Source organism: Saccoglossus kowalevskii, chromosome 18, assembly GCF_978046115.1.
Source record: "Saccoglossus kowalevskii chromosome 18, keSacKowa6.1, whole genome shotgun sequence".
NCBI classification, from domain to species: Eukaryota; Metazoa; Hemichordata; class Enteropneusta; family Harrimaniidae; genus Saccoglossus; species Saccoglossus kowalevskii.
Window position 1 is genome coordinate 12,828,074 of NC_140658.1, and position 16,384 is coordinate 12,844,457.

The 16,384-nt window shown below is 37.1% G+C and overlaps 1 long non-coding RNA gene across 1 annotated transcript; it reads left to right on the forward strand.

The window, feature by feature from the left end:
- The first annotated feature begins 7 nt into the window (after nt 1–7).
- Nucleotides 8–607, forward strand: LOC144344659 (uncharacterized). Its single transcript, XR_013419234.2, has 2 exons — nt 8–50; nt 430–607. It is a non-coding gene; the product is annotated as an uncharacterized LOC144344659 (long non-coding RNA).
- Nucleotides 608–16,384: the final 15,777 nt, after the last annotated feature.

Sequence of the window (16,384 nt, forward strand, 5' to 3'; positions counted from 1 at the left end):
GTCCATGATGCTGCTGAGTAAGGGGAAAGCTGGCGAGTAGAGTGGAAAAAGTAAGTTACTTGAAACATATTTTAAATAAATTGTCATTTGCGTTTTCTTAGACAGTTACAACATCTTATACTGCCATAAGCGAAGATATTCGAGTACAGTTAATAACGCAATCTGGTTGGCTGTGGTACTGGTATTTTACATACTTTATGGTCATGCTCAGTTACGAATAAGTATACACTACAAAAATTGCCATACTACTTGGAATACTAAATGTTATGTTAATTACGGTGTCATGAGGCTGATAAACTGTATATGTTTACACAGTATTACACATATGTCAGTATCTTTTCAAAGTCATCAATACTGCTTAGTCACATGATAAGATCGAAAAAGTCTGATCATTATTGAAATTAAAATACTTTTTTGTTTTTGTTTCAGCTGTGATTAATACTATTTTATATGAAAGTTGACAATGACAACGCACGCAAATAGGCAAAGAATGATAGATGCATGCGCAGGTGACGACGCTCCGCTTTAACAGAGGAATTAAAATACATAAATTAGATGCCATATTGTTGAAAATAAAGACTGAAATGCGTAAATGCGTAAACTGAAATTGTGTTTTATGTATTTTATCTTGCATGTATCTTACTAATTTAATTTTAATATATATATCACCAGCTGTAATAACAAAATGACAATATTTGGCCTGTATTATTTATCACATATATAAGTCAATATCTTCACATTGAGAACTGACTGGATCCGTGGTACATCGTGGTCAGTCCAGGATGTAAACTCGTTCTTACAATTAAATAAACACAACATTAGTATATTAGGCCCATTATATATGATATTTCAATCGTGTGCAAAACATAATATATTGTAAAATATTTTGATTTCAATTATTTCCATGGGATAGCAAATTTAGTACTTTTTGGCAAATTGTTACTTCATTATCAGTACTAGTGTGTTTAACTTTCCGCGAATTAACATTATGGCATTTTACGTCTGTCAAATAACGGCCAAATGAATACGCGGAATCATTAATTACTAAGGACCTGGCGTAGAATTGGAAATTACTCCAAATAAACAAATGTCCAATTCTGGAACAGGATAATAGTATACTCGGAGGCGGACATCCGGGCATTTTCACAGCCTGGCAACCCGCGGCGGTGAAAACAAAGGCCCAAAACTCGCAGAAAACGGTACTTTGGGATGATTGTTGAGACTCCTTTGAACAGTGCAACAAGATTAGCCCTACGTGTGTAACATATATAAATTTGGTTGTTCAGAATTACTTCAAAGTTGAGTTCGTGTTGTTTTCTCGAATTTTCACCGGCTCGACCGGCGTTCCACAGCAGCGCTCTCAGAGCCCATAGAAATGCATTGTACAGTGGTGCGCGTCTTAGCAACGTGGAACGTCTGTGACGTAGCTCCGCCCCCGAGGATATTTGTTTATTGATGAAATAGTAGGGCGCCGCCAGACGATCTGGCTTAGTAAGTGTGCCGTGTTTCTCTCATGAAGTAGACGCTGATTGTGCACAACGGAAGCCGCTCATCCGGCCATTGGATGGCGGCACATCGTGTATGTTGTGTTCACAAAGGACGTGGAGATGATCCGTGGTATATCGTGACCAATAAAAAAAATGATTTTCTGTCTAACTGTGGGGTGTCTTTTATTTTTGTGCTAAATGGGAAACACCAAAGTTCCGGCATTTATTTGTCATGGTTGTTCCGTACCAGTATCGCGAGTTCTAAGTTTGGTTTACTATGTTGGCAAAACCGCGCAAATTAATTTTACCGCCACTTTACAGCTGTTTTAACACAGACACCAGTTAATTCCGTTACCCAATGGCTGAAGCAATTTCACATCGACAAGACACGCTCCAAAACAGATTTGACAGCGTCGGCCCAATGCGCATGCGTATAAAATAGGTGGTACTTATATCTTAATTCATGACATCGACTCACAGACTGTACGCCTCAGCAAAGTCACCAAATTGACAAACAACCGATTGACGAATTTGTGTACTCTTGTTTCAAATTCCAACTAGAACATTGCTGACATAATACTTAAACTGACTTCATTGCAAGAACACATGAATGTCACAGACCAAAACGTCAACACAACATTTCTGGAGATGCACAAGTTGAAGGACATAATTACATTACAATTGGAAACTGCTAATAGAACAAATTTTCGGAATGAATTGGTGTTCAGATTTGAAAATCACTTATCACTTTGTGTCTCACCAAAAAGTCAGAACAGCATTACAAGACGTCTCTACAATTCTAAGACAAAATTATCAATATACTTGCCACCTATTTTAATACCAAACTTACTCATAACTCATCAAACTACTGAGTCACTGTATATACAATTACGTTATACGTATACCATTGACAAATCCAGACTCATCTTATTAATTATACTTTAGACGAATTGGCATATAGATCTGCTAAACCAAGTTTTGATTTATTCTCATCACCTATATCATATTTGGCGAAATTATTCTCATCGACCCTGTGCATGTCTTTTGTCACTTGTGTTCTGATAGTTCTGCTTCACCTGAAAGTCTGAAGACAAGAACGTATGATTCAACATTTATTAGCAATTGTCATGATATGTAATCAACAAAGCATGTTAATTATCAACATATGGCAATTGACCCTGTACACACAGGAAGTCCTCATTATGCAAATTAATAAACCAGTCTTAGTAGTAGGACCTAGAGACAGTGTCTTTGTCAATTACTAAACATAACATGGTGTCAGAAGTGCTGATTCCTGCATGACAATTGTTTGAAACTCACCATAGAGAAGTGAAGTGACAACAGGTTGAGCTGAAGAGGAAGAACTTCTGAGAAAATCTTTTAAAAAGCGAGATTTCCAGAGTCACCCAAGATCAAGCTACAACAGTGCAGAGAACAATGAGAACAAAGGAACTCACAACAAGATACTGTGACCTTTTGACAAAAACAAAGGCGACTGAGAAGTAAGTGTTCCTAGAAGTCATTCATTGTAAATTATGGCACACAATAATTTTAGACAACCACCAGAAATGGATTTTACCACTGAAGGCAATAAGGCTGAAAGATGGAAACAATGGAGGAAAACAGTAGAGTTGTATTTAGAGTTGGTATGGCAGACAAAAGTGATGCTGAGAAAAGCAAAGTTATTCAGTACATCATAGGCCCTGGAGGTAGGGAAATCTTTGAAACTTTTGAGTTCACTGAAGAAGATGATGATAAAAGCACTGTACCAAATGACACCCTAGACAAGTTTGAAAAACATTTCGCCTTAAAGAAAAGCATTGTAATTTCTCGTCACAAGTTCAACACTAGAAATCAGGGAAGAAATGAATCCATTGATGATTTCGTCACAGCACTAAAAATATTATCAAAGGATTGTGCATTTGGCACAATGCGTGATGAACTGATTCGTGACAGAATAATATGTGGTATTTACTGTGAGAAAGTTAAAGACAAACTACTGCAGAAACAAGATCTAAACCTAGAGCAAACACTAACCATATGCAGAGCTCATGAAGAATCAAAGAAAAATAGGCAAGATCTGGCTGAAGAAACCAGTGTACATAGTGTAAGATCAAAGAAAACTTATGCGCAACAAAAACAAATCAAGAAACCTAACTACAGTGGCACAAGGCAAAAACAAAGCTATGATAATCCTAAGAAAGAGAGGTGTGGCAAATGTGGGACTGTACATGCAAGAAAACAATGTCCAGCATATGGCAGGAGATGTCTGAAATGCCACAAAATGAATCACTACCAAAAGTACTGTAGATCCAAAATCAGTGTCCAAGGATTAAATGAAGAAGAAACAGATACTGAATCCAGTACACTCTATGTTGAACCCATCAAAAAGAAATGCAAGACTGAGGTCAAAGAAGACGAGTGCTATGTGACAACTGATATTCATGGTACAGATGTGAGATTAAAAATAGATACAGGATCTCAAGCAAACATCATACCAGTGAAGATATTCAAGAAAATCAAGGACTCTAGCATTCAAATTCAGAAGACTCGCATTACACTGACAAGTTACAGTGATGAAAAGTTAAAGGTACATGGGAAATGCAAGTTAAACTGCATGGAAAAATATTTGGATTTCTACGTCACAGAGACTGACCAACCATCTTTACTGGGATTTAAAGCTTCACAAGACTTGGGCTTAATCAAGGTAGTCATGAATATTCATGAAAAAGAGAAGAAAACCATGATAATGGAGAAATTTCCAAAGTGTTCGATGGAGGATTAGGCTGTCTAACTGAACCATATCATATCAGGTTAGACACATCAGCTGTACAAGTAGTACATCCACCAAGGAAGATACCAGCATCACTTCGTGACAAACTAAGACAAACACTGGACTAGATGAAAAAACAGAAAGTACTTCGTAAGGTAGATGAGCCAACAGACTGGGTGAACTCCATGGTTGTTGTAGAGAAACCAAAGTTGGGTAAACTACGCATATGTCTAGACCCAAGACACTTAAATAAGGCAATCAAACGAGAGCATTATCAATTGTCTACACTTGAAGACATAACAACACGCATGTCTGGAGCTAACGTTTTCCCAAAGCTAGACGCCAACCATGGATACTGGCAAATACCACTTGATGAGTCCAGTCAACTACTCACTACGTTTAATACACCTTTTGGTAGATATTGCTATCTGCGAATGCCTTTTGGAATCAATTCAGCACAAGAGGTATTTCAGAAGAGAATCTCCCAACATTTTGAGAACCAACCTGGTGTTGAAACAGACATGGATGACATTTTGGTATGGGGTAGAACAACTGCCAATCATGATGAAAAGTTGAGGGCTACACTCAACAATTGTGAAGAAATAAATCTCATACTCAACAAGGAAAAATGTGAGTTTGGTGTCACAAAAATCGGGTACCTGGGAAATATTCTCACACCAGAAGGAGTACAACCGGACCCAGAAAAGATTCGAGCTATAACAGAGATGCCGCCACCAACAGACACGCAAGGAATAATGCGATTACTGGGTACAGTAAATTACCTCGGTAAATTCGTGCCTAACCTTGCAACTATAACAGAGCCAATTAGAAGCATACTGAAAAAGAACATATAGTTCCACTGGTCAGAAAGTCAGCAAAATTCATTTGAGGCAATAAAGAAAATCCTAACAGAACAACCAGGCCCTGTGTTAAAATACTATGATGTAACTAAACCAGTAACTGTTAGTTGTGATGCATCCAAATTTGGCCTAGGAGCTGTATTGCTGCAGGAAAACAGACCAGTAGCTTATGCATCTCGATCAATGACTGACGCTGAGACCAGATATGCTCAAATTGAAAAGGAGCTATTGGCCGTAATGTTTGGTCTGGAGAGATTTAACAGTACACTTATGGTAAGACAATCCATGTTGAGTCTGATCACAAACCCTTGGAATCCATCATGAAGAAACCACTTGCAGCAACACCAGCAAGACTGCAGTGAATGCTTCTTAGACTGCAGAAATATGACATATCACTGAGATACAAACCAGGGAAAGAACTAGTCACAACTGATACGTTGTCAAGGGCTCCCTTATCATCTCAGTCACTGGGAAGTAATGATGACAGCATCATGGATGAAGATTTGTCCTACGTCGTGCATCATGTCATGTCAAATCTGCCAGTATCAGATGAAAAGTTGCAGATAATTAAAGACAAAACAACAAAAGATGTCTCTCTCAAATATCTTACATCTGTATTAATGAATGGTTGGCCAAAGAACAAGTCACAACTCCATGTCAGTATTAAAGAATACTTGAAGCACCAAGATGAACTAACCATCATGGATGGAATAATATTCAAAGGAGAAAAATACTGATTCCACATTCTTTAAGACAAGAAATGTTGAAATTAGTACATATAGGTCATATGGGAATAGAGAAGTCAAAGCAACGAGCAAGAGACATTCTGTTTTGGCCTAATATGAACACACAAATTGTAGACATGGTATCAAAATGTAGTATTTGTCTGGAATATCGCAAATCAAACCAGAAAGAACCAATGATACCAACACCAATTCCAGATGGTCCATGGCAAACTATAGCAACTGACCTGTTTATGCTAGACAACACTAACTATTAGGTTGTGGCAGACTACTATTCCTAGTTTTTTGAAGTTATGAAACTTCAGAATACTTAGTAGCACAGTTGTAAACTACACCAAGTCCATCTTCTCAAGACATGGAATACCATTTGAAGTCAGAAGTGACAATGGACCACAATACACTGCAACTGAATATCAGCAGTTTGCTAAAGAATGGGGCTTCAAACTTGTAACAACTAGCCCATACATGAGCCAGTCAAACGGTTTGGCAGAAAGAACAGTACAAACCATAAAAAATCTACTCAAGAAAGCACGAGATGATGAGAAAGACCATTACCTCAGTATACTGGAGTATAGAAATACACCAATTAATGACATCGGATACCAGCACAAATTCTAATGAGTCGGAGGCTGAGATCAACATTACCAATAACACAGATGCACCTAAAACAAAACGTAATAGAACCATCCACCCTCAAAGAGAAACAGAAAGTCAGACAAGATCAGCAGAAAATGAAAATGCCATGCTAAACCCCTACCTAGCTTAAGCAACGGAGAAACCATTCGCGTTCAACAGGGAGGAAGATGGGTGACAGCAAAGGTATCCGGACATGCCAAAACACCTAGATCATACAACATTGAAACTGCAGAAGGAAAGCACTATCGTCGCAACAGAAGACATCTAATGAAAACAAATGAACAACATTATTTTGTAGATGATAGTGACATAGAAGAAACAGAAGTCGTGCCAACTCGACCAATTAATGAAAGGACAACAGTGACAGCAGCAACAGTGCCTAATAATGCCCCTGTACCTGAAGTGAAAACAACTAGAAGTGGAAGAGTTGTCAGTAAACCAGACAGATACCAATCTTCTGTGTGACAGGGCAGAATAATCCCTGTTTTATTTCTCTCATATCTATTGAATAGGATAGTCTACCCTAATTCAATATAGTTATAAACAAGTAGTATTAATTAGTTAGATGAAGTTTAAATTGATGATAACTGTGAACAGAACAATAAGTGTGAACTGATAGAGTAATTAACTCTCACTGTATGGAATACAAGGAACTTTATAATGCGAAGAACTGAACTATAACATGCACTAGCATCGTTTCGATTTTTTTAATATTTGTCTCACTCATATTTTAACAATCTAAAAAAAAGGGAGTTGTCATGACATGTAATCAACAAAGCATGTTAATTATCAACAAATGGCAATTGACCCTGTACACACAGGAAGTCCTCATTATGTAAATTATCTAACCTTGTTTACTTATACTTGTTGGGAGTTGAATAAATCAGTCTTAGTAGTAGGAGCTAGAGACAGTGTCTTTGTCAATTACTAAACATAACAGCAATTGGCACTTTTGCTGAACAAATTCCCATGATAAAAAGCGCCCCACAGTGTTGTTACCTGAAACAAAGCCTATACCTAACCGATTCTCTTGTGTTTTGGGCATATCCATGCAATAGAACATTGACATTCGTTACTTTGATTTTATTCTTTATAGGCAAATTCACACTGGCACGTGTTCATATTAAATTGTTTCACGTCCCTTCCCTTCAAACTAGTTATGCGACCATTGTTATCAAATTGTCAAATCACAATGATGCTATTAGCATTCCGTTAAAACATTTTTTTTATCTCGTTGCAATTGTATGTATTGAGCGTCGCACTGTCATGAGTGTGGTTTATTAAATAAGTTAAATCTATATATTTCACCGTGTTAATTTGTCATAAGTTTTTTAAGTATTGAGAACATTTGTTATATATGTGATAGTTGCTTAGTGCTTTTGAAGTTTTCCTACATAGTTTTATAATCTAAATTTATAGTTTTCTTATTTATGCAATTAATTGATCACCAAGATTCTTTGTCTTTCTGTGCAGTATTTTCTGTATTGTATTTAAGTTGCTGTGGGCGATAAGATAGAAGCGATCCCAAGCTAACACGATACATCCACAATGCAACTTTACGACCCAGAAGGTATTCAATCCAAGCACATTCAACCCAGACAGCATCACTTATTTTCCTTGGACGTCGAATCACAATCACCCAACCCAAAACCCTTGCTGCCGCCACCCGTCTCTTAACAAAATCGTGGACAACACAATGTAGATGCAATGTATTAAAGTAAAAGTATGGCATGATGTGATATCAGATCAGCTTATCTTGCTAGGATGCTAGTTATCCATGTCTCGCTTAGAGCCTAAAATATTACCTACATGTAGATGCAATGTATTAAAGTAAAAGTATGCTGTGATATCAGAACTGCGTACATAGCAAGAATGCTTGTTTTCTCTGTGTCTCCACAGAACCATGGATAAAACATTGTGGATGCAATGTAGTAAAGTAAACATATGGTTTGGGTTGATATCAGAGCAGCCTTGATATCAGAGCAGCCTATCTAGCTAGAATGCTAGTTATCTATGTGTCGTTTTAGCACATAACATATTAGCTACATGTAGATGTAGTGTAGTGGGATATCAGAGCAGCCAATCTTGATGAATGCCAGTTCACTACGTGTCTCTCCAGAATCTGGAATAATACCGACATGTAAATACAATTTAAATGGAATGTATCAAATAAAATTACGGTGTGATATCAGAGCAGCAAATCTTGCTAGAATGCCTACTTATATAAGTGTCTCTAAAGAACCTAGGATAATACATACATGCAGATACAATGTAAGTGGAATGAATCTTAATAAAAGTATGGTGTGATATCAGATCAGCACATCTAGCTAGGTATTCCATAATAACAAGTTGTACATGTATAATAGGTACACGTAGATACCATGTAATGTATCAAATTAACTGTATTATGTGGTATCATAGCAGCCCACGTAGCTAGAATTTCGCAATAGCACCAAGAATTATACCAACATATATATAAAATGTAGATGAGATGTATCAAAACAAATGTGTGTGTGATATCATCCCCTGCTTAAAGCGTACACTACAACCAAACTGAGGCCCAATTCAGGGTCTAGGCCGAAACTGCACCCCACTGCACACAGGCAGGATATCCCGCATAGCCATGTGGTGTCCCACCAACGGCTCTGTCTGTTGGGCCAGGAGGCAGGTGAGACTTCAGAGTGCTGGAGGTGCAAAAGATTGCATTCCAGTGTGCCGGCCATAAACTCAAAATGTAAGGTCGCAACTCTACTCTCTGGGCTTGCATTGTTTCTAACTGAACTGTCGAAAGATTCCATGAATGCAGCCATCTTCTTTTGTCTGTCCCACCGAACCAAAATTCATGGTACCGAGTTCGGGGAAAGGAACTGCTGGATCCAGGCACAGCGTGAGATTTGCCTTCAAACTCTGCTGACTCTGGTATCAGACACGGCATCAATCGATTGTCCCACTCTGGGAACTCAATTCTGCAGTCGGTGTTGCTTTGGATCCCACTATCTGGATCCCGGAAGAGACAGCACTACCGAGAGAGACTGCTTTAGGATCGAGGGTGGGGGTACATATATCCGTACATACATACATGAAGACCGGAAAAAAATTCTTCTCATGGGTTCCAACAGACGATCTCCGGTAGAGAGAGTGCACCACCGTCTTGCCCTGCTTTGTCCCCTCCGAAATTGGAGGCATGGCCGCCAGCCCCCATCGGCTGCCTGTGGAGTAGCATCTTTGCCAGCCAAGAACCAATTTTTCGGCCGAAGTCTCAACATTAACCCTTGGCAGATTCCACCACTATTTACAGTATGTCGCATGCCCTCAGATGATTATAAATTCACTTCGGTCATTTGCATCACCCAATCAGAACTCATGAAACTACACATTACTTGGTAAAATTAAAGTGGCAGAATCAAATAAATGTGTTGCTACCTTTTTCTCTGAACGAGCTTACTGATCATCAAAAGAAAGCGCATAGTGCTGTATCTGAGGAAAATGACGTGTTTGTTGCAAACACAGTCCCTGGACTTACTGATCATCAAAAGAAAGCGCATAGTGCTGTATCTGCGGAAAATGACGTGTTTGTTGCATACACAGTCCCTGGACTGTGTTGCAACGAAGACCGAATCGGGCAAGTCGATATGTTATCAGTTTTGACAGTTTTGTCAGTTTACTAAAACACAGTTGCACAAATATTTAGACATTCCATCGTCCTCATTCACAATTTTCAACATTGGAATAAGAAATTTTGGAAACGTGTCAACGAATATAGATTTTCTGTTCTCGACTTTTGGTGAATCAGCACAAAGCCTACACGCCGCTACTGTTTTAATTTGTGATGAGCTCTCCGTTCTTCACATTTATAATACAGCAACTCTGATTGGTGGCGCCAGCACCTTGGTGCGACCAATCAAATGAATCAATTTAGCTTCAGTGAAATACAGCTTTTCCTAACACGATCACGCACGGGTTCGTGGGACGGTTATGAATGGCCGGCTTCAGCGAAACTGTGCGATTCGGACGATGGTGGAGTAGGTCTCGGCAGAGTCCCGGTACCACCAGCCTGTGCCCCACCTGATCCCTCAAAATGATGGGAAGGTCGGGCTGGTATTCGGAAGATCCCAGGAGGTAGCATCACTTGAACACGAATATCTCTCACTGGTGTGCTTCTTCTGTGTGCCGAGCGAAGGGCAACTGCAGTGGAAGCAACCCGCTCAATGTGCATTTGGTCTACCTGTCCCGGCAGGCCCTCAACCAAAGCCAGAATCTTGGAGGCAAACCCCGGCGAGGATGGAATCCACAGAGGGAGGGACCTGCAACCGGTCCCATAGGAGCAACAAGCTCCAGGGGCACTTAGGAGGTCAGGAGATAAAAAGACTGCTGCCTTTCTTCCTGTCTATTTTGAAAACCACATTAGTAAAAGGAACAAGGCAAGCATGAGTTAAACGAATCACAGTTAAAAGCTGACACAACATGACCGATTGTGTCATCTGATTTTTGTTTAAGTAGTGCACACAAAAAAAGCTACGGGCCCAAAAATAAGAAAAAGTTATCCTACCAGCCACTTCGTCAACCTTACTAATAGTTAACAGCTTCTTCAGAAAACTGTGCAGAGAAAAACAAAAGTGATCATAAGGCAAGATGACGTGGGCCTCCTATGTGTCCACAAAGCCGAGCATGATAGATACATATTGATACAATGTAAGTGGAATGTATGGAAGTAGAATATGACATAACAATCTTCATGTATACATATTTAAAATTACTGAAATGAACTACACTTATCTGAAAGGCATTCTGCATGGGAAAATCTTCTCCTAGTACACCATGCACACTGATTCCAACCAAAATATATATCTATGTCAAAAAAGTATGAAAGATTGTTATTAAACAATTTCTGGTATATATGGTAATAAAAAACAGTTTTTGGTTGTGACAAGAGTGGCGGATATGTTGTCTCATATTTGGCAAGCAATTCTCATAATTTACTCTTCAGTACAAGTAGTTATTTCAAACATTTTTTTTCAGCATTTTTTAAGCATATTGTACAATTTCTATAATTCATTTACGATTTATTTTCCACATTGAATTACTTTTTTTCTTTAAATGTTTTTGACATCGGCTGTGATATGATCAGCCATTTACGTGAGAGACTAATTACATGTACATGTAATTGAACTAATTGAACTTTCTGCCTTCCGTAGGTCATTATTTTAGGCCTATAAACAATAGTTTCAGGCTTATAAACAATAACCAATTGAAATCATAAACAATAGTTTTGAGCGTGGCAGTGATCTCCAAGCATGACAGTGCTACCACACTGTTTGTAGCCTTGTGAATTAGGTAAATTTTACCGTTTCCCTCCCTAATTGTTTTTTTACTACTCCCTTAATTGCTATGCAGCTGTAAAACAACGTGGTCGCCGTTAGGAACTATCCATAACAGGCGAAGTCTGTTGATTATTTTCGTACTCAAATTGAAGGTTTATTGTGCTTGTTAAACAATTAAACCATACTCCTGACCGATTCAGTATGGACATTGATAGCTGATTATGAAAATGTGTCTCTGGTGACATAGGTTCTGTTTACCGATAAACAACTTTTATTGTGTATTCAATGTCATAGAGTGGAAAACCCGGAATGTCAAAACTATGGAAACATGGAAAGTAAAAATATTCTGAAAACATGGAAGGTAGAAATATAGTAATTAGGGTTAATTTTAAACTGAAAAACTTGTTATTTGTTTATTAGTAACATTCTAATATATGTTTTCATAGTTACACAACAATCTGGGTCGCTCAGGGACATAATCATTTTCCCTGCACTCTCGGGTACCACTTTCACTCAATTACTTGGTCGAACTTAAATTGTATATTTTGTCATTTTTATTTTTTATACTATTCAACGCAACAAAAACCAAGATTCACACTTTTTTTCAGTCAGCTAGCAAGTACCAATTCTGTTATTTTGTTTTGCTTTACGTGTTAATTAATTAACACCAGGAATATTAAACAATACAAGTGGTTAAATTGAGACAATAAATGTATGGACAAATATATTTGATACTTATTTTGATGTAAACAACTCGCGTGTCATTAATTCCCACAATAACAATTTGTTAAATTGAGAGAACAAATGTATGAACTAATATTTAATCCTTATTTTGATATAAACAACTCTTGTATAATTATTTTCCACCATTACAAATTGTTAAATTAAGAGAAGAAATGTTTCAACAAATATTTAATACTGATTTTGGTGTAAACGACTCCCGTTTGATTAATTCCCACGGTTACAAGTTGTTCAATTGAGAGAATAAATGCATGGACAAATACATAACACTTATTTTGGTGTGAACAACTCGCGGTTGAATAATTCCCATAATTACAAATTGTTAAATTGAGATAATAAATGTAGTGATAAATATTTAATACTTATTTTGGTGTACACGACTCACGTTTGATTAATTCCCACAACTACAAGTTGTTAAATTGAAAGAATAAATGTATGGACAAATATTTGAGACTTAATTTGATGTAAACAACGCGCGTTTGAATAATTCCAACAATAACATGTTTTTAGATTGAGAGAATAAATGTATGGACAGATATTTGATATTTACTTTGTTGTAAACAACTCGCGTTTGATAAATTCCCACAATAACAATTTGTTGAATTGAGAGAATAAATGTATGAACAAATATTTGATACTTAATTTGATGTGAACAAGTCGCGTTTGATTAATTCCAATAATAACATGTTGTTAGATTGAGAGAATAAATGTATGCACAAATATTTGATAATTAATTTGATGTGAACAACTCACGTTTGATTAATTCCCACAATAACAAGTTGTTAAATTGAGAGAATAAATGTTTAGATACTTATTTTGATATAAACAACTCACATTTGATTATTTCCCACCATTACAAGATGTTCAATTGAGAGAATAAATGTATGGACAAATATTTAATGCTTATTTTGGTGTAAACAACTTTTGTTTAATTATTTACCACTAATACAAGTAGTTAAATTGTGAAAATAAATGATGGAAAAAAATATTCAATACTTATTGAATAAATGTATGGACAAATATTTAATACTTATTTTGATATAAACAACTTGCAGCTGATTAATTCCAACAATTACAAGTTGTTAGATTGAGAGAATAAATGTATGGACAAATATTTGATACTTATTTTGGTGTAAACAACTCACGTTTCACTAATTTCCACAATTACAAGTTGTTAAATTGAGAGAATGAATGTATGGACAAATATTTGATACTTATTTTGATGTAAACAACTCACTTTTGATTATTTCCCACAATAAAAATTTGGTAATTGAGAGAATAATTGTATGGACAAATATTTTATACTTATTTGGGTGTAAACAACTTGTGTTTGATAAATTGCCACCATTACAAGCTGTTCAATTGAGAGAATAAATGTATGGACAAATATTTTAGACTTATTTGGGTGTAAACAACTTGTGTTCGAAAAATTCCAACATTTACAAGTTGTTAAATTGAAAGAATAATTGTATGGACAAATATTTTATACTTATTTTGGTGTTAAAAACTTGCGTTTGATTAATTCCCACAATAACAAGTTGTTAAATTGAAAGAATAAATGTATAGAAAAATATTTAATACTTATTTTGATATAAAATACTCTTGTTTAATTATTTATCACAAATACAAATTGTTAAATTGAAAGAATAAATGTATGGACAAATATTTTATTCTTATTTTGGTGTTAAAAACTTGCGTTTGATTAATTCCCACAATAACAAGTTGTTAAATTGAGAGAATAAATGTATAGAAAAATATTTAATACTTATTTTGATATAAAATACTCTTGTTGAATTATTTATCACAAATACAAATTGTTAAATGGAGAGAATTGTGGCTGTGGGAATTCGGTTCGAATAAATCGCCGCGTTTAATAAATCTCCACAGAACATACAGCAGACTCACATGATCGAGTTCAAAAGAAAGTCGTAATGACTTCTTTATTCATGGGTAGAACGCTGAACATTTCAGCCAGTAATTACATCAGTAGTACAAACTTATGTATTAAAACTGTGAGTGCCCTTGATGAGGGGCAAATAGGTGAATAACTTGAAAAACTATGAACTAAATTCAAATGTGGACTCCATTGATGACCGCCATATCCATCGAGAGTAGGAATCATGGGTAACACTGCATAATAATTAGCATGTTTGAGGTCGATTCCATTGCTCATAGGGGGTAACTCTTAATGCACGAACACATGTAAACGATCTAACAGTGAAATAATAGGGTAATTTCCTCAGTTAATAAGGAAATATGAATAAACTAGAATAATCTAAACTGTTTTTAAAGATAAAATGTATTGATACATATTCTTATGCATTTAACTAATTAACAAACACATGTTGACCTGTGCCCCGACATACTGAAATGAAACAATAATATGCAGTAGACCAGCTGATTGCTAGCCTGAACAAGTTTGTTTCAAAGGTGAAGTCTTATCAGGGTATCCATGGATACCGGATGTGATTGACACTGCTTGACCTAAAGGTCACGAATGTTATTGTTAGAACACGTGTCAACTCTAGGATTTCTTCATAGAACACAAATTTGAAACAACATTGTAAAGAGTTAATAATTGCTATGAAAGATTACTTTGTATCAAAAGTTTGGGCAATATTCTAACAGTTCTGAAACTTCTGAAACATATTGAGTTCGTTTGCTTACACAAGATTTGATTCATACTGCCGGTAAATCCTTTGTTCAGCATTTTCCGCAGATCGTCTCTTGGATCGTCTTCTTTGCATTGAATAATCAGTTTGCGTTGTGTATTGAGTTTCATCCACGTCGCTCGCAGTTGGTTGTGAATCAACGTCGATCAGCGTAGAATCTTCCGTTGACGGTGATTCTGAATTGGGACGTGAAACCAACTCAGTTTCGGATGAAAGTTCAAGTGGATACAAACGAGAGATGTTGCGGTTAGTTTTACCGTGTTTGGTTCTGATTTCCACCACTCGCACTATTCCATCAGAACCCGGAAGTAACTTGGTGACGCGTGCTAAGCTCCAAAACACACGTTTCTTGATATTGTCGTGAACTAAGACTATATCCCCGACTTTCACCGTGCTTCCCTTGACCCCACGGTGCTGATTGATGTGTCTCTCGCGTAATGATGTGATGTACTCGCTGGTCCACCGTTGCCAAAATGCGTTTTGTAGCGTGATCATGTATTGATAGCGACGGTTTGCAGTGTTGTGATTTGAGATGACGCTGGTGTCCGAGTGGTTCTGTTGAATTCTCGGGAGACAGTGTATTTCACGTCCATTTATCAATTGCGAGGGAGTCAGTGGGTTCAAATCCGAAATATCTGACGCAACATGAGTCAGAGGACGTGCATTAATTGCGCACTCGATTTCTGTGATAATTGTCGCTAATTCAGTATATGACACACAAGCTCTGCCCAGTATTTTCTTGAGGGAAGTTTTTGTGATCGATATCATGCGTTCGAATAGCCCTCCACACCACGGACTGCGTTTCGGTGTGAAGCGCCAAGTGATACGATTTTCGGAAAGGTACTGTAATACCATGGGATCAGTGCTGATTTTCCGAAGTTCGTTCGCGGCGGAGACAAATGTCGATGCATTGTCTGACACGATGAGAGTGGGCGTTGATCTACGTGCCGCGAATCGACGCAAGGCTTGAAGCAATGACTCTGTAGAAAGATCTCTGACCAGTTCTAAATGGACAGCCCGTGACACCGTGCAGGTAAACAAACAAATGTACAGCTTTACTATTGACTGTGTAATGGTGTTTTTGACAAGCAAATGTCCGGTGTAGTCAATCCCAATCGTAGAGAATGGCACGGTTTGTTGTACTCTAAATT